Source organism: Chlamydotis macqueenii, chromosome 12, assembly GCF_036417535.1.
Source record: "Chlamydotis macqueenii isolate bChlMac1 chromosome 12, bChlMac1.mat, whole genome shotgun sequence".
In the NCBI taxonomy this organism is placed as follows: Eukaryota; Metazoa; Chordata; class Aves; order Otidiformes; family Otididae; genus Chlamydotis; species Chlamydotis macqueenii.
Window position 1 is genome coordinate 3688992 of NC_141567.1, and position 15648 is coordinate 3704639.

The following is a 15648-nucleotide window of genomic DNA, read 5'->3' on the forward strand; positions in this document are numbered from 1 at the left end:
TGCGTACCAGGGGCTTCTCCAGTGGACCATGGAAATACGGGTCATACCTCCAGCAAAACTGTGGTGAAAGGTGTTCAAAGTAATTGTCAAAACTGTACATTAGTTTGCCACAATGGAAGAATTGATTTAACACTGAAAGGTATCAACTCCAGCCTTTGGAGCCTAGACACACTGTTAACTGAACAAGCTCAAACTAAGCAACCCAACTTCCTCGGATTTCTGTTCATTTAGGAAGGATGCAAGGTTATCGAAATAGCAACGAGATGACGGGTTCAACAGCACAAACCCTATGCACACGTAGGTTGTCTATTACTATGTTCCATATAAAATAGGTCAATAGGTCACAAGCATAAGCTCCCAAAATCCCCAGGTTATGCCCAAGGAATCATTCCACTTCTCTAAACACAATGATTTAAAAAATCATTTGAAATTCAGAACTTAAGAAAAAAAAAAAGATTACTAATTTACAAGAAAGAAAGTGAAGAGATGTTTGTGTTTACTTTGTTTTGAAGAAGAAAGCAAAACTTAGATCCAGAAGCACTCACTGGATATGAATGCCATTATTACATCTGTTCTATCCGAGCTGCCTGCAACAGTTGCTCTTATTTCCCCGACACAATAAAAACCATGAACTGCATGCCAAGTGGCGAGTGTCCCATGACCTGCTAGAGCTGCTGAGTTTGAAGCTACCGAGAGGTTTCAACAGCTACTATGAAATGATGCAACCAATTATTTCCATGTATCAAGGTATCCATGTATACCATGTATTTCAAGGTATCAAAAGAAGAACTATCTTTCAAGTAACATAAGAAGAGTAAATAAGGATTAATATTTACAGCCTCATCACTTCTTTCCTGATGCTGGAATCGCAAACTAAAGTGTTTCTACAGCTTCTTCTGTAGACTTCTGTAAGCTGCTGTGCCCTTGAACGTATCCCCACAGCACAGTGAGGCTTTGATGCTCCCACAGGGACAGGTCTGTTTGACCCCGACCCTGACCATCACCAAAGTTCCCTACCAGAGGTTTATCCAGAGCAATGCAACAGCAGTCCAGATGTTCAGCTGTGTCCGAAAAGGTGCCCTTCCAAGGGGTTGGAGCTCTGACCTTCCTTTTGAGAGGTAGCATCACCAGACCCCAGCACTGTTGGTTCTGCTTCTGAATAGCCCTTTAAATACATCTCTGAACAGCCAGAGAGACAGGTTCCTCTTTTCTTTTTTTTTTTTTAGGACACAGTCCAGCAGGTTGACTGTTGTTGACTTTCACTGGCACTACAGTGAGAGTCCCATGTTCATTTTAAGCTTGTCTAAGCGTTGCCTGCTGACAACCGAGGCTGATCTATCTGCTCCTGGCCTCTCGTCCTCCCTCCCTCCCTTCAGCCAGCACCAGGTTTTGCACAGTTAGTAAAAAAAAAAAAAAAAAAAATTAGGCAAATCAAGCCTCATATCTACTAGCCTTCTGATGACCACACGGGTATATGGGTTTTAGTGCTGGCATGAGAGGGTGGGTGGAAATCCATGACTGGGATGAAGAGGGAAATTGAAACTTGGCCTTTTGGCAGCATCTTCCCTTTTTATCAACTTGAACTGCCCACGAAATACCACCTGACTGAAGTCACTGGCTGCTTTTTGCAAACTCAACCTTCTGCAAAGTTATGCAAACAAGAGAGGAGTTTGAATGGAGGTGTAAGCAGCAAGTTCATTTTTCCAAGCCCCAAAATAAACAAGAAAATATTTATTTTTGTTCACGTTCCAAATCAAGATTCAAAAAGGATCCTCTTTCATCCAGTTAATTCTTCCTTGTGGCCAATATGAGGAGATACGTCCTATGGGAAAGGCTGCCCTCCATCAGCATGTGCAGCCATTTTAACAATGTAATTTTTTTTTTTTTTTTAAACCCCCAAAACACTAAATCAGAACTACCTGGGCGTTCCTATGGTGACCTGGCTCATGGCTGCACGGCTTCTGTCAAAATTCCCAGTGTCTTTACTTTAGACCAGAAAGACGACACAAAGCTCTTCCCCCTCACTACTGTCTACCACTGATCAAAAGTCAACGGCTTATTTAGCACCGAGAAAGCCAATTCTTGTTTCAGTGGATAACAATCCTCTTCAGTTTCTGCATCAACATCATGTAAGTTTGCTCTTAAAAACAAAGGATTTTTTTATACTGATTGAAATATATCAACACTTGAGCTTTCAACATCAAATTTATTATTAATATAATCTTAATTTAGTGCTACAATCACAAGTGGTAAAGAAAACATATCAGAGTCATCGTTTGTCTGCAAGTCATATGTATTTTTCAAAAATAAATGAAGTGAACTCTGCTCTCTCCCTCTCAGTTTCCCCTGCCACAACCCCCACAAGCACCCTCAAGCAGGGAAGAACAAGCCATAAAGCAGAACAAAAACCAAAATAAAATTGAAACCTGATAAGGCCACATTCTCAGGGAGAAGCCATGTGTGAGATATTTTTGCTTAATTATTTCAAGAAACGTATGGCCCCTTGGCTGTCACCAAGGTTGGCTTTGTCGGGCTCCTATCATGCCAAACGGTTGTGCAGACCATCGCTAGATACTTCAAGTATTTGAGACCCAGTTTCATATTCTTCTTCCAACTTTTACACTGAATTAGAGCCTTTACTCGCTTGCATCAAGCCCTTTTTCTGCTCTTGTAGGTGTTAGAGACGTCCCCTTGCAGAGATGTGACACTTGGCCGGTTCACATGCACACACTTACGCTGTGGCTGTCACCGGTTCCAAAGCAAGTTCTCCTCATGTTTTTCAGTCTCACCAGGCCTACAGAAAACACCGTACAAAGTCTGATTGCAGATAAGTAATGACTGTAGATTATGGCTAAAGAAATACCTCGGCAGGAGGGCATTCCAGTGCCCGGGTGTCACCAGTCATGCCTCAGTGCCTTGTACATCTGGTTGAGAAGACAGGTGCTTTCAGCCCTAAATTATACAGGATATTGAAAAAGCACCCACTGATGATATTAGAAAGGGAGCTGCTTGCTTTCCAAAGAGATCGTCATGGAGCTGAACTAGCTTTTAATATCTAGTGGGAATAATGACTTGATTTTTTCCTCCATTACACCAGCAATAACAAAAAAACCCTTATCCCAAGTTTGAGCTCATTAATTAGCTTTAATATTTCTAAGTGAAGCAAATTAGAAGCACAGGGGTAGGGGAAGGCATAGCATTACTGAATGAAACAGCAGAAAATATTTTCTTATTAAGTGAGACTTTGCCGTTCAGGCACCCATGTTTCGAGTGAAGAGCACTTACCTCTCAGCGAGTCTGGCAAGTGTCATTGAGTGCTGGAAATCCAAGACTTGAGATTCAAAAACCAAGTTAAATTACAGCTTTAGAGTTTATAAAGCCATTCAGGAACACGCTTGCTCTGCAGAGGATCAAAAATTCTGCAGTAGGACAAGATGGACTACCACAGAAGGACTGCTGAAAGCCAATCTAACAACACTACAAATGCCTTAAAAAGTCTGGTTTCCAGCCACTGACCCACATGGCTGAATGGGGCAGAAACCCCTCCACCGGCAGCAGCACACCCATAAACTGGATTATGGCATACAGACTCCCTCACCAGAAGCAAGGGGAGGTTATCACGTAGAGCAGTAACAGCACAGAGATGCCAGCACAGCTCGCTCTTCGGTTCAAACCTGCCGGGGACCCCGGCCTGTACGACTGCTCGCTCACCATACACAGTACTGGCTACGGGACTCATCCGTAAACCCGCACCCAGATTTACTCTGGTAGCAGAGACCGTTATGCGACACTGATTTTTATTTTCTTGGCTCTCACAGCATCGCTGTCACAATAACTGCCTGAACTTCTGGGTCGAGAAGCCAGGTAAAACCTAGTTTGTAGCACACACAGCAACAGGAGAAAGAAAGGCATGAACAGCTCTTCTCATAAATAGGCAGAAACCACCACAATACTCGTTTAAACCTTATCCCATGACAAAAAATAATTACTAGGTGACAGCTCGAGTTAGGGAAAATACGCTTAAAAACTACAAACATCTGCTAAGCTGGCAAAACAAAGCCATTTGGGGGGAAACAGGAACTAGAAATCCAAATTTGGTTAAGAACGAAAACAAAAGCAGTAGCTTGGATATTTTCTCACTCTTGTAATCACTGTAGACTTTCTTACCAGTTATCGTTTTATACTTTAGAGGTAACTGTTGCTGGTGAAGTCAAAGGTGGCACAGTTCATTAAATTAAGATGCTGAAGTTCAGCAGAAAGGCAGTAACGATACCTCTGTACTGCTGCATCTTTTTCACAGTAAGTGATAACAGAATACACTTGCATTTGTGAGAAGGGTACGATAAAGTAAGCTGCATCACAATAAAATACTTCTATCACAACAATAAAAGGACACAACCACTGTGCTGTCAGACGTAACGCCCTAACGCCCCGATGGGTTGCTATGCTGAGGTCAATATTAGTCCTGAGCAGCGCAACACAGGAAAAAACCATGTTAGAGCAAACAAGGCAAAACGCACAGGGTAAGAGCAAAAATGAGATCCCACAAGGAAAAATGAGAAGGTTCGGGTGAGCAGAGAAATCTAACGGCACTTTTAGATGGAAAAATATACCAGCAAAATGAAGTTTCAGATGGGACAAAGAAAAAAGGAAAAAGAAAAGAAACCCAGAGCGGCTTGCTCTGCGAAAGCTTGTTCCAGACAGTCCATTTTGGGAGAAAACATGCCTTGGCGAGGGGAAGCAGGGCAGGCCGCAGTGTTTACAAACAGTATGTGAGGAGGTAGCTTGTAACCGGAGCGGTGCGGAATGTCCCTTGAGGAGAGGAAGGGGGGAAATAAATGAAGAAATATGGTAAGTTAATTTCCTGGAATAATGCTTCTTAAATCTTTCTTAACAAGGCATAGATTATGCCTTGTGAAATGTGAAAATAATGCCTCTGACAGGAAAAGGAATAGGAATTCTTCATAGGAAAGACTCATTCTTCCTATGAAGCGCTCACTGCTACACGGCAGCTCCCTGTAGAGCCGCACGCGCTAGGAAAACAAAGCCAAACACAGCTGCCCTGGGTAAAATCTGCATCCTGTGTTGGATTTTCAAACCAAACACTTTAAGAGGTTGCAGTTTTGTGGATGTATTTCATTTTCTTTGCACCACAGTAGCCATACTGGCATTCCCAACCAATACAAACACGAGCATCCTTAAGGTAAAAGTTCACATGCAAAAGGAATATCCTCCATTACACACTGGAAAACTCAAGATATTCAACACTCAGTCTGTTTTCTTTCCACTACAAAGTCTAAAATTCTTCTGTGATGAATCTACTTGCCTATTCTTACTACTACGGGCTGCAATAGGGATACGATGGTTACTTTTTTGGTTCTTTTTTTTTAGATTTCTTCATCCCTTAAGTTGGGACTTTCAAACTTAAAATCACACAAACACTCCCATTTAAATGTTTATCCAAGAGAAAGATTGATCAGTTGTTCCTTCACTTTGTTTTTGAGGTTTCTTTAAGCTACACAGGCTCTTGTCTACCACTACGCTCTCAGCTCAAGTGGCCATCCTGAAACTGGACTGGACATCCAGGCACTTACAATCCAAACTTCACTCCTCCTTACACGTCCAAGCACTTATCTTGTTTATATCTCAAAAGATGAATTTCCACCCCAACGTACATTTAGTTTATGAGAAACTGCTTCAGTCCGCATGACTTTCCTCGTAGAAGCGAAGGGGTCCTGCCCTCCCATACGGCCTGCTGAACCGCGAGGGGTTAGAGATGAAATCATCCAAACCCTTCCCATGAAACTCTGAAGTGACTCAAAACAAAACAGCCCACTGGAACAGAGGCAACAGGGCTTGAAGGAGCTGGTGGAGCCCCTGGATTCCAGAGAATAGCTTAACCTCATAATTTTAGTGGCTGACTCTAGCTGAACCAGGGAAAAAACCAAACACAAAGAGCGAGGCGTATTCATCACCAGAAGAGCCCGTCGCCAGTAGCTGATCATGGATGTACAAAAAAACGCCTGTAATAAAAATTTATGATACTGTGAATTTCATCTACCACAACAGTAACACAAGCAATGTAACGCACATGGAGACAACCACTACTGATGGTGGTGACCAAATCAGCTGTCACCACTAAGGAAAGAATTCTTGCCATTATAGGGAGTAATACTTCAAAAACATCAGCACAACGTTCAACAGCCATGACGAATGCAGACAGAATAGAGAATCCAGCAAAATAAGTGCTGCTATTCTGTTTAGTAAATGCACAGCTCACCCATGCCCCAAGCGTGGTATTCAGCTCTAGAGTCGCCCTTCCCTACACCTCAGGAGATTGTAGTAAAATGGGAAAAGTGATAAAAAAGACAGGCTGTGGGCAAATAGAAGAGTACGTGACTGATGACTGGAACGGGAGGTGAAGCATGAGGGCAGCTGTGTCACATGAATTGAATGGAAAAGATGAAGCAGTAATGATTCACTTTTTTTTTTCCTCATAACATGTAAAAAAATTAGGGGAAAACCAATGAAATAATCAGGCAGAAAAGGAAAGTATGTTTTTGTACACAACAGTCGATTGTGGAACTCATTGTCATGGATGTTTTGGATGCCAGATTATAAGGGGATTTGAAAAGAGCAGAGGAAGTGAGGGCACACGATGTGGTGAGGGCTGTTCAAATGCAGGGATGGAGATGCAACGAATGAACAAGAACCACGAGAAGGGATCGGAGAGCTGACACATGCCCTCTTCTTACTTTTCTCTAGTAACAATCACTAGCTACTGTCAAAGTGAAATGGGTCTGTTGCAAGTGAAAACAATAAATTATTAAGGAAGGAGCTTCTGAGAAGGAAGCAGGATATCCATGTCCCCTCCATGTGATCCCAGCCGGCTGCAAAAGCTCAACGGCGCTCAGGGGCCTCTGACTCCTACAGCCACCGCCTCCACCTCCCTTCCCATAAGAAAAAAAATCAAAATTGCTGTCTATTTTTCAAAGCTCTCAGGAGATTCAGTCCCTGTGTTGTCCTGATCAGCCCAAAAGGGGCTGCTGCCTATTCTAGACTCACTTTTTTTAATGAGCCAACTTAAAAAAAGATATAAAAATAAAAATCAAGGAGGATTTTCACAGGACATGGCTTTTCCGTCAGTATTTTGCTATTACACATACTTGCAGTCTGAAATAGGCCCAGACTAACCCACTCAACCTTCTGACACATTTTGTTTCATTTATTTTAATAATGTGTAAGAATTCAAAACAACTCTGTTTTAAAAACTATTAGCCACATAATCTGGTAGTCTGGTTCTTGGTTTTCTACTTAACAATATTTTAGAAAACAACACAAATTGAAATCTGGATTTTAAGTACCACATACAGCCCTCAACTGCTTTTCAAGAGAGTTTCAAAACATAATTTAGACTTTTTTTTTCCCATTACAAGGGCATTAAACTATTAAGCCATTGTCTGACATGAAGGATTACAGTTTTAGAGTTTGGCAAAAGACTGATTTTCAACTCCTAAAAATCAAGGGACAGCATCCTTGCCACACTTTGGACACTGCCAGAAACCACCCGTGCTGCCGGTGCACGGGCATTATTCACCTTGGCTTTCTTCAAGGCTTTTGCCGTATCTCGTTGCTTCTTCTCAGTGTTGCTCTGCTCCCACCTCCATTCCTGCCTCCGCCTTGTGTAACAAGAACGTTCTATCATTTAATACTTCTGGGTTCTGGTGAAAGAAGTCCACCTACTCTAAGACCCTACATGACAGTACAGCTAATTTACTGGTAACGAAGACAACACACATGAGGAAGGAGAGGGCCAGGAGGTGCTATCTGCCAGGCAACTACCCTGACTGGTGAACAGCTGCTGGTTGGAAAGGAAGCTTTGGAAGTTTTACAAGGATCCATTTTCTTTATGTCTGGAACACCGAGATAGTCCCATACATAACCAGAAGCAGAACTCATTGCGTGTACCTGCCATCCCCAGACAAGCTGGGAGCCCACTTTTAAATACATCACTGTGGTTCTCCTACGTGGAGATCCCTGTCCTTTGGGATCAATTTCCTTTGATATTTAGAAGACCCCAGTGTACAATATGGATCATGAGGCATCACTTTCACAAAGTTTTCAGTTTCCCAGTGAAGAGAATATGACTTGTACTCAGCCCCAACCACCCCTCTCTCCTCCCTGGCCCCCCTCCAGCCACACTCAAAGCCTCCTCACAGGAGACAATCTGTAAACACTATGTCAAACTAGTCAATACTAAGATAATTAGACACTCACTGCTGGCCAACTGGTCTTGGAAAGGTGAGAAAAGATTAGCCCACATTTGCCAGATGTGCTAAGCCAGAATATTATTAGTATGAGACATTTCCCTGAGGGGGGCAGGGAGGATCTTTTTAAAGAGCCTCCTAAGCACAATTATCTATTAGCAGGTTCTATCATAAAGTACCAGCACCTTGATTTCAGCAGTTGGATGAAGCACGTGCAGCCCTGGTTTCTTTTTATAGTTCTGAGGATTGTGATGGAAAGATGTTGGATAAACAAAGGTTCACCTGGAATTCTCTTCATTTATGTTGACATGGTCTATTCTTTTTACTTCTATAATTCCTTTTTTTTTTTTTTTTCTTGTCTTTTTCAGTAGGAACTCCAAACAGCTTCCCCTTACGGGAGTACCTGCTTCAACAAGGGTGATCCTGAAGGAACCTGAAGGTGCACAAGTCCATGGGTCCTGATGAGATCCATCCGCGGGTCCTGAGGGAACTGGCGGATGAAGTTGCCGAGCCACTGGCCATCATATTTGAGAAGTCGTGGCGGTCTGGTGAGGTCCCCGATGACTGGAAGAGGGGGAACATAACCCCAATTTTTAAAAAGGGGAATAAGGAAGACCCAGGTAACTATAGGCCGGTCAGCCTCACCTCTGTGCCTGGCAAGGTCATGGAGCAGATTCTCCTGGAAAACATGCTAAGGCACATGGAGAGCAAGGAGGTGGTTGGTGACAGCCAACATGGCTTCACCAAGGGCAGATCGTGCCTGACCAATTTGATGGCCTTCTATGACGGGGTGACGGCATCGGTGGACAAGGGACGAGCAACTGACATCATCTACCTGGACTTGTGCAAAGCTTTTGACACTGTCCCACACGACATCCTTCTCTCTAAACTAGAGAGACATGGGTTTGATGGACGGACCACTCGGTGGATAAGGAGTTGGCTGGATGGCCGCACTCAGAGAGTGGTGGTCAACGGCTCAATGTCCAGGTGGAGACTGGTCACGAGTGGCGTCCCTCAGGGGTCCGTGCTGGGCCCGGCCCTGTTCAACATCTTTGTTGGCGACATGGACAGTGGGATAGAGTGCACCCTCAGCAAGTTTGCCGACGACACCAAGTTGTGTGGTGCCGTCGACACGCTGGAAGGGAGGGATGCCATCCAGAGGGACCTTGACAGGCTGGAGAGGTGGGCCTGTGCCAACCTCATGAAGTTCAACCAGGCCAAGTGCAAGGTCCTGCACCTGGGTCATGGCAATCCCAGGCACAAATACAGGCTGGGCGGGGAATGGATTGAGAGCAGCCCTGAGGAGAAGGACTTGGGAGTGCTGGTGGATGAGAAGCTTAACATGAGCAGGCAATGCGCCCTTGCGGCCCAGAAGGCCAACCGCATCCTGGGCTGCATCAAGAGGAGCGTGGCCAGCAGGTCGAGGGAGGTGATTCTCCCCCTCTACTCTGCCCTGGTGAGACCCCGCCTGGAGTACTGTGTCCAGTTCTGGAGCCCCCAGCACAAGAAGGACATGGACCAGTTGGAGAAGGTCCAGAGGAGGGCCACAAAGATGATAAAAGGGCTGGAGCACCTCTCTTACGAGGACAGGCTGAGAGAGTTGGGGCTGTTCAGCCTGGAGAAAAGGAGGCTCCGGGGAGACCTGATAGCGGTCTTCCAGTACCTCAAGGGGGCCTACAAGAAAGATGGGGAAAGGCTGTTTAGTAGGGGCTGTTGCGATAAGATGAGAGGTAATGGTTTTAAAATAGAGGGGGGTAGATTTAGATTAGAAATTAGGAAAAAATTTTTTACGATGCGGGTTATAGAACACTGGAAGAGGTTGCCCAGAAAGGTGGTGGAGGCCCCATCTCTAGAAGCGTTCAAGGCCAGGCTGGATGAGGCTCTGAGCAACCTGACCTAGTCAGGGATGTCCCTGCTCCTTGCAGGGGGTTGGACTAGATGACCTTTGAAGGTCCCTTCCAACCCTAACCATTCTATGATTCTATGATTCTATGATCCAGGTGTGTCTGCTCATGAGAGCCCTTATCTCAGTGCCAGAACAGTTCCTGTCCTCCCATCCCAAGGTATCAAACCTCGTGCATTTTTCTTACATTTACCACCAGTGAAGTAGATGTACAAATTCCCTGTCCAGTTTTTGCTTCATTTAAAGTTTGAAATCAAGTAAATGGCAAGTAAAATCTCTCTTGGTCTTTTGAGTTGTCTAAAATATCCAGAAAATCTTTTCCCCACATCTCAATTACAGCTCTCAGTCCCCCTCACTTTCCTTGCCTGTAATTCTTACTGTTACCTAGAGAAAAGTTACCAGAAATCTTGATCTTGAGTCCTATCTTGCTGTTACTCATCCTTCACCATGTTACACCTGGACTACTGAAATATCTGTTTAAATTATTCCAGGAACTCTCCAGCTCACTTAAACACTTGGAGTCTGGAATGCTTTGGCCAGAAACATCTCATTTTCCAGGAAATGGATGATATCATCCCATTATCTGTCAGCTGCACTGCACTGCCCATCATCCCCAGCTTCACAGCCCTCTGCTGATGTACTCTCTCATCCACCCACTGGACTCCACTGTGAGCAGACGCAAGAAATTACAACAGTATAGATAAAATTCTGCCATTTTCAGGTATTTAGCTGAAGCCATCAAAATGTACCCCCCTACACATTCTCTTTGCTTTCCCTGGAGCAGAGGAAGGGTGAGCATTGACCTCCTTGGGGACACTGGAAGGTTGTGTGCCCCCAATATAAGTGTTTGAGCAAAACTACCCACATTAGAATTTCAATTGATTAATTGCAACATGAGCTTCTTGCATGAACAGCTGCTCATCCCAGTCACAGTTCTGCTGAGATGACTTCAGGCAAGACTGGGGAGAAAAGTAATAATTTGGGGACTGTTTCTTCCCCTCAAAACTGTTTAAGCCAAACTAATAGGACGAATCCCTTTCCCTACAAATGTTGCCTTGCTGAAATGCTCAGAATATCATGGCTGTGACCATACCGCACCAAATGTGGTTCAGTGCCTCTACAGCAAGAGACCTGGGAGATGCAATGAAAAGCCCGTAACACCCTCAGCAGACCTCTCTTAGTGACTGTGCATCTTGAAAAGTTCACTTTTCCACCCCACCACGGCCGGGACAGCGAGTGGCTGATAGCAGTCGCGGGCATTTTCCAGCACGCAAACTCTCTGCAGGGCTGATGCTTCCAAGAAGGGCTTTGCAAAGGCACAACTCACTTCCGAAAATCCAGTTCTGAGAAAGGCAAGGACATGGGAACAGATCAGTGAGAGCAGGAAATGGGTTTCAAACTTCTTATCTCACAGGGTTATGGCTTTTTGGGAATAAATAACTAAATTGAGTTTATGTATACTAAATTCAGAACAAGTACATCATGGTATTACTCACAAGCAAGCCAAGTGTTCCGAGCTTTCCTTACCTTGTAATAGCAGCAGCATCTGGATTCTTGCAAATACACAAAATGACAGGGAATAGAGGGGAAGCCTTTAATCTTTTTTTCCATTCGTGGTGGTTTTTTTTCCCCTACAGAAGTGTGTGTGTACAGGAAAGCACACCCTTTGATTAAGAAAGCACTGCATGCTCAGGCAACAGAACAGATCCTGAAGTCTGGTTTTAGCAGGACTAGAGATTAAATTAAAATACAGCACAATATCACTGGAGCGATGAGGAGAACGGAAGCATCACAGGCAACCAAACTGGGCCAGCGGGGCTGCTGCACCTATCCCAGAGCGGCTACCCAAGACCAGAGAAAAACCTCGGGAAAGCCTGGGGAAGGACTAGAATGGGATAATTCATTCAAAACCATACACTGCGAGCACACAGCGATGAAGTGTACCGAGTTACCCCTGACAGCAAACCACATGGACCAGAAACATCTCCAGCGCACAGCTACACACAGCAAGGAGATCACAAGACCATTTCCTCAAATGTCCTCGTTAAGACAACTGCACAACCGCCATCAACATGTCGCAGACTATCACCGTGCTCACACCACACTTAAGGCTCACGTTAGGACAATTTGCCCAGCAGCTGTTTTGAGGAGAGCTCGTCTGAATAATTATTTATGGGTGTATTGCATCCTTCAGTCTTTTATTTCACCCTTTTGGAACAAATTCCTTATGTATGCTCCTACTGTCCACAGCTTATCTGGAAAGCTCCCCTGCCACTTGCAGCCAGCTGGTGTGACTGAGCAAAACACCATGACTCCTCTTCTGGATCAGCTTTTACAGTCCCACCCTGGAGGTCTTTCTCCTTTATCTCCAACTCTTCCTTACTTCTTTTCAACATCTGGGTAGCTCTCCCGAGGCTCCAGAGATACGCGCGCACATCCTGTTCCTCCACCTCCCATGACACATTGTAGTGAATACCGAAAACACATGCTCCAGTATAATTTGTTATCTCATGCAGAGCCATTAGCATCGGCTTCCTTCCCTAGACGGAGTCAAGTCAAGCTCACAGACAAATTTTCCAGGTTGCACATGCCACATGTCTCCTTGCTCCTCCCATGAGGGACTATCCTTCCTGCTTATCAACCTCAAGGAAAGAGAGCCAAGCTTAGGGGATCTCTCGAGATACTGATCTGCCTGTCCTGTAACGCAAAGCAGCTTATTAGAGTCATCCGGACAACTCCAAAGCCATATAAAACCAACACAGATTGCACGCATTCCCCCCAGCACCGCCGCACCTTGCAATTCCTAGTAATAAAAAGGTAACAGCGCCGATGGGACATAGTTTGGAAGCTCTCCAGCCTGTCTCAGCTGAAGAACTACCCAGGGCTCTCGTAGCTTACACCAGACGCCGCAGGCACAAGGGATGGGGGAGAAGGATGGAAATCACCTACTCTGCAAACCCAAGGGAGGGTTCACTGTGAACCCAACAGATTCATATACTCTACATGAGGAAACAGAGCTTTGACGCACTGGTCAACATGCATCCTGTCCTTTTTTTTTTTTTTTTTTTGCCAGAAGCAACAAAAAACTGTTAATCTCTTCCAGTTCCAGCTAGAGTGGCTGGCTCTTTCACACAGGCTCAGCGTCTGCAGCTCTTGAGGACACAAGATCAAGGCAGTGGCTGCCGCAGATGACAATGCAAGAGTTTCCCAAGCTGGGCTATTCTTTGGCTCTGTTGAGTTGGTTTTATCCACAACACAGAAAAAGCTTTCTGAATACAGGGAAGACCCTGGTGAAATCAGAGGGGCTGGTAACATCTCGCTTCTCTCCTGTCCCAGACCCAAGCTAGAAGCCCACCAGTGGCAATGGGAAGACCCACTGACTTCACCCGGCTGTGGCATAAAGCCTCAGTACAGAGAGCTGACGGGGATGAAGTTCTGGAAGCACGGAGGTAGCTGACATCCCAGAGCATGACAAGGCACTTACGGTATTTGCATACAAATGCTATTTGCTTGCTTATTGCTTCATTTGCTGCTCATAAGTCTTTTTAACACGCCCTTTAATTCTGTTATTACAAAAAGAGTGCACGCCAATAGCTGCCTGAAGCGAAGTCAAGCAGGGAAGAACCCATTAACCACTCTCCTTAGATTTAAAAAGAAAAAAAAAAAAGTTAGAAACCCTCAATAAGAAACGGTGGTTTGAGGTGAAAACCCTTAGGATTGAAGCAACCGTTGTAAATACACAGCCCTGAGTTACAGGAGCCGGAAGGCAGAGTTCAGAATGTAAACCTTAAAATTAAAATGGACTGCTAATTAAGAGCAAGCTTCGTTATAGAGATTATACATCTTTAAAGACTCTTACTACGCATGCACATTTTCATCCCCATGCACAAACCAGCAAGCTATAGCAAAATGCCCGCAGTCTGAACCCATTCGTTCCTCGTCCTTCCCGACCCTAATGATCATTATATATCTCTTCTGTTTAGTCTAGAAAATTCAGGGTCAGCCTTTGCGGGGGAGCCATGAGAAAGGAAGAGCCATGGCAGTGCCAAAATGACACCATGCCCTGTCCCGGGCGCAGGCGGCTGCCAGCAGTGGTCCAGCACCGATTCCCAGGCCTCAATGAGCCTCCTCGTTCCACTGAGCAGTATGAGAGCTGCAAAAACAACCTACTCAAAAACTGCGAAGTGACCTTGTCTAAAGATTATCTGTCAAATCTCCTCCTCTCCCTGTATTTTTAATGAAAATAAATATTTTCTATAGTAGAAATATCATGTTTTCGGACAGATAAACAAGCTGGAGTGTTGAGTTTCATGGATGCAGACTGGCACATAATTAGACACAAGTATGGAAGTAACTTGTCAGATTTTAATTCTTGAGAAAAACTCAAGTGTTGAGATAAGAAAAAAAGAAGTATTTCTCAAGTCATGGCCTCCTATTACTCCCATTATTCGCCCTCCTATTGCCACCTGTTATTTTGAGAAGTCTTTAAATACAAGAAACACATAACCACGTCTTATATAAAGCAGACCTATCATCTATGACGTTATTTCGCTACTACTAAAAAAGTATTTTTAAAATGTACAGTTAGTCCAGTGTACAGAAACTTGATTTACTAAAACAACTTGACAGCCTGAACTCAGATTTTTCCAAGCTTCAGATAATTACCTTGCTGTTGGAAATTGCCCCTCAGACCTCTACAACTCACATCCAAAGCCAGGCAGACATCTTTTATAACGACATTAGGCTGCTCTTTAAAACTTCTCTTTCAACACAAGACAATCAAAAAGGACAAAATAAAGGCCTGACGCATCATCCCGGGTTGTATTACCTGAAGGAAAACTGTTGGTATCAGCTATGGTTCAGCAGAATGAGTTATGGAGAACAAAGTTAGCGTAACACATGCAATCCGTAAGGAGCCGGGCAGCCTGTCTGGTGCAGCAGCAGCACACAAACACTAGCACTGAAATATGCAGCTCACTGTCACAGCTAACCAGGGAAACGTTATTTATTTAAAAATTTTATCTTGCCCAGCCTACCAATTGTAGTCTTCTGCACCGAATCCTTCAGGAGCAAGCACAGCCCGAGCCTACTTCTAATCTCATCTCAGTCTTAATTATTACTTAACATGTAGGACTCTGTTTGATACACCAATATTTTTTAACCTTCTAGAGGCCTCCAGTTACTCTACAGAAGATGAAAAATGCAAAAACGGCTTTTCATTTCTAGCCTTCAAGAGGAAGTCTTTGCTTTTGGATGGGAAGGGTGAAGAAGCAAGCAGGCCTCAAACCTCACCAGGCCGCGCACACGCAAACCCCGCGCTGCGAAGAGGCATCCCCCTGCACATGCTTTTCATGAGTCACTGAACAACTTAAGAAAAAAAATACAGTTGGATTTAAAGCCTTACATTAAGGAAAACAAAGATTTTTCAGCTGAAGGAGCCAGTATCTTTGCTCAACAACTTCTATTTCCTTGCACGGT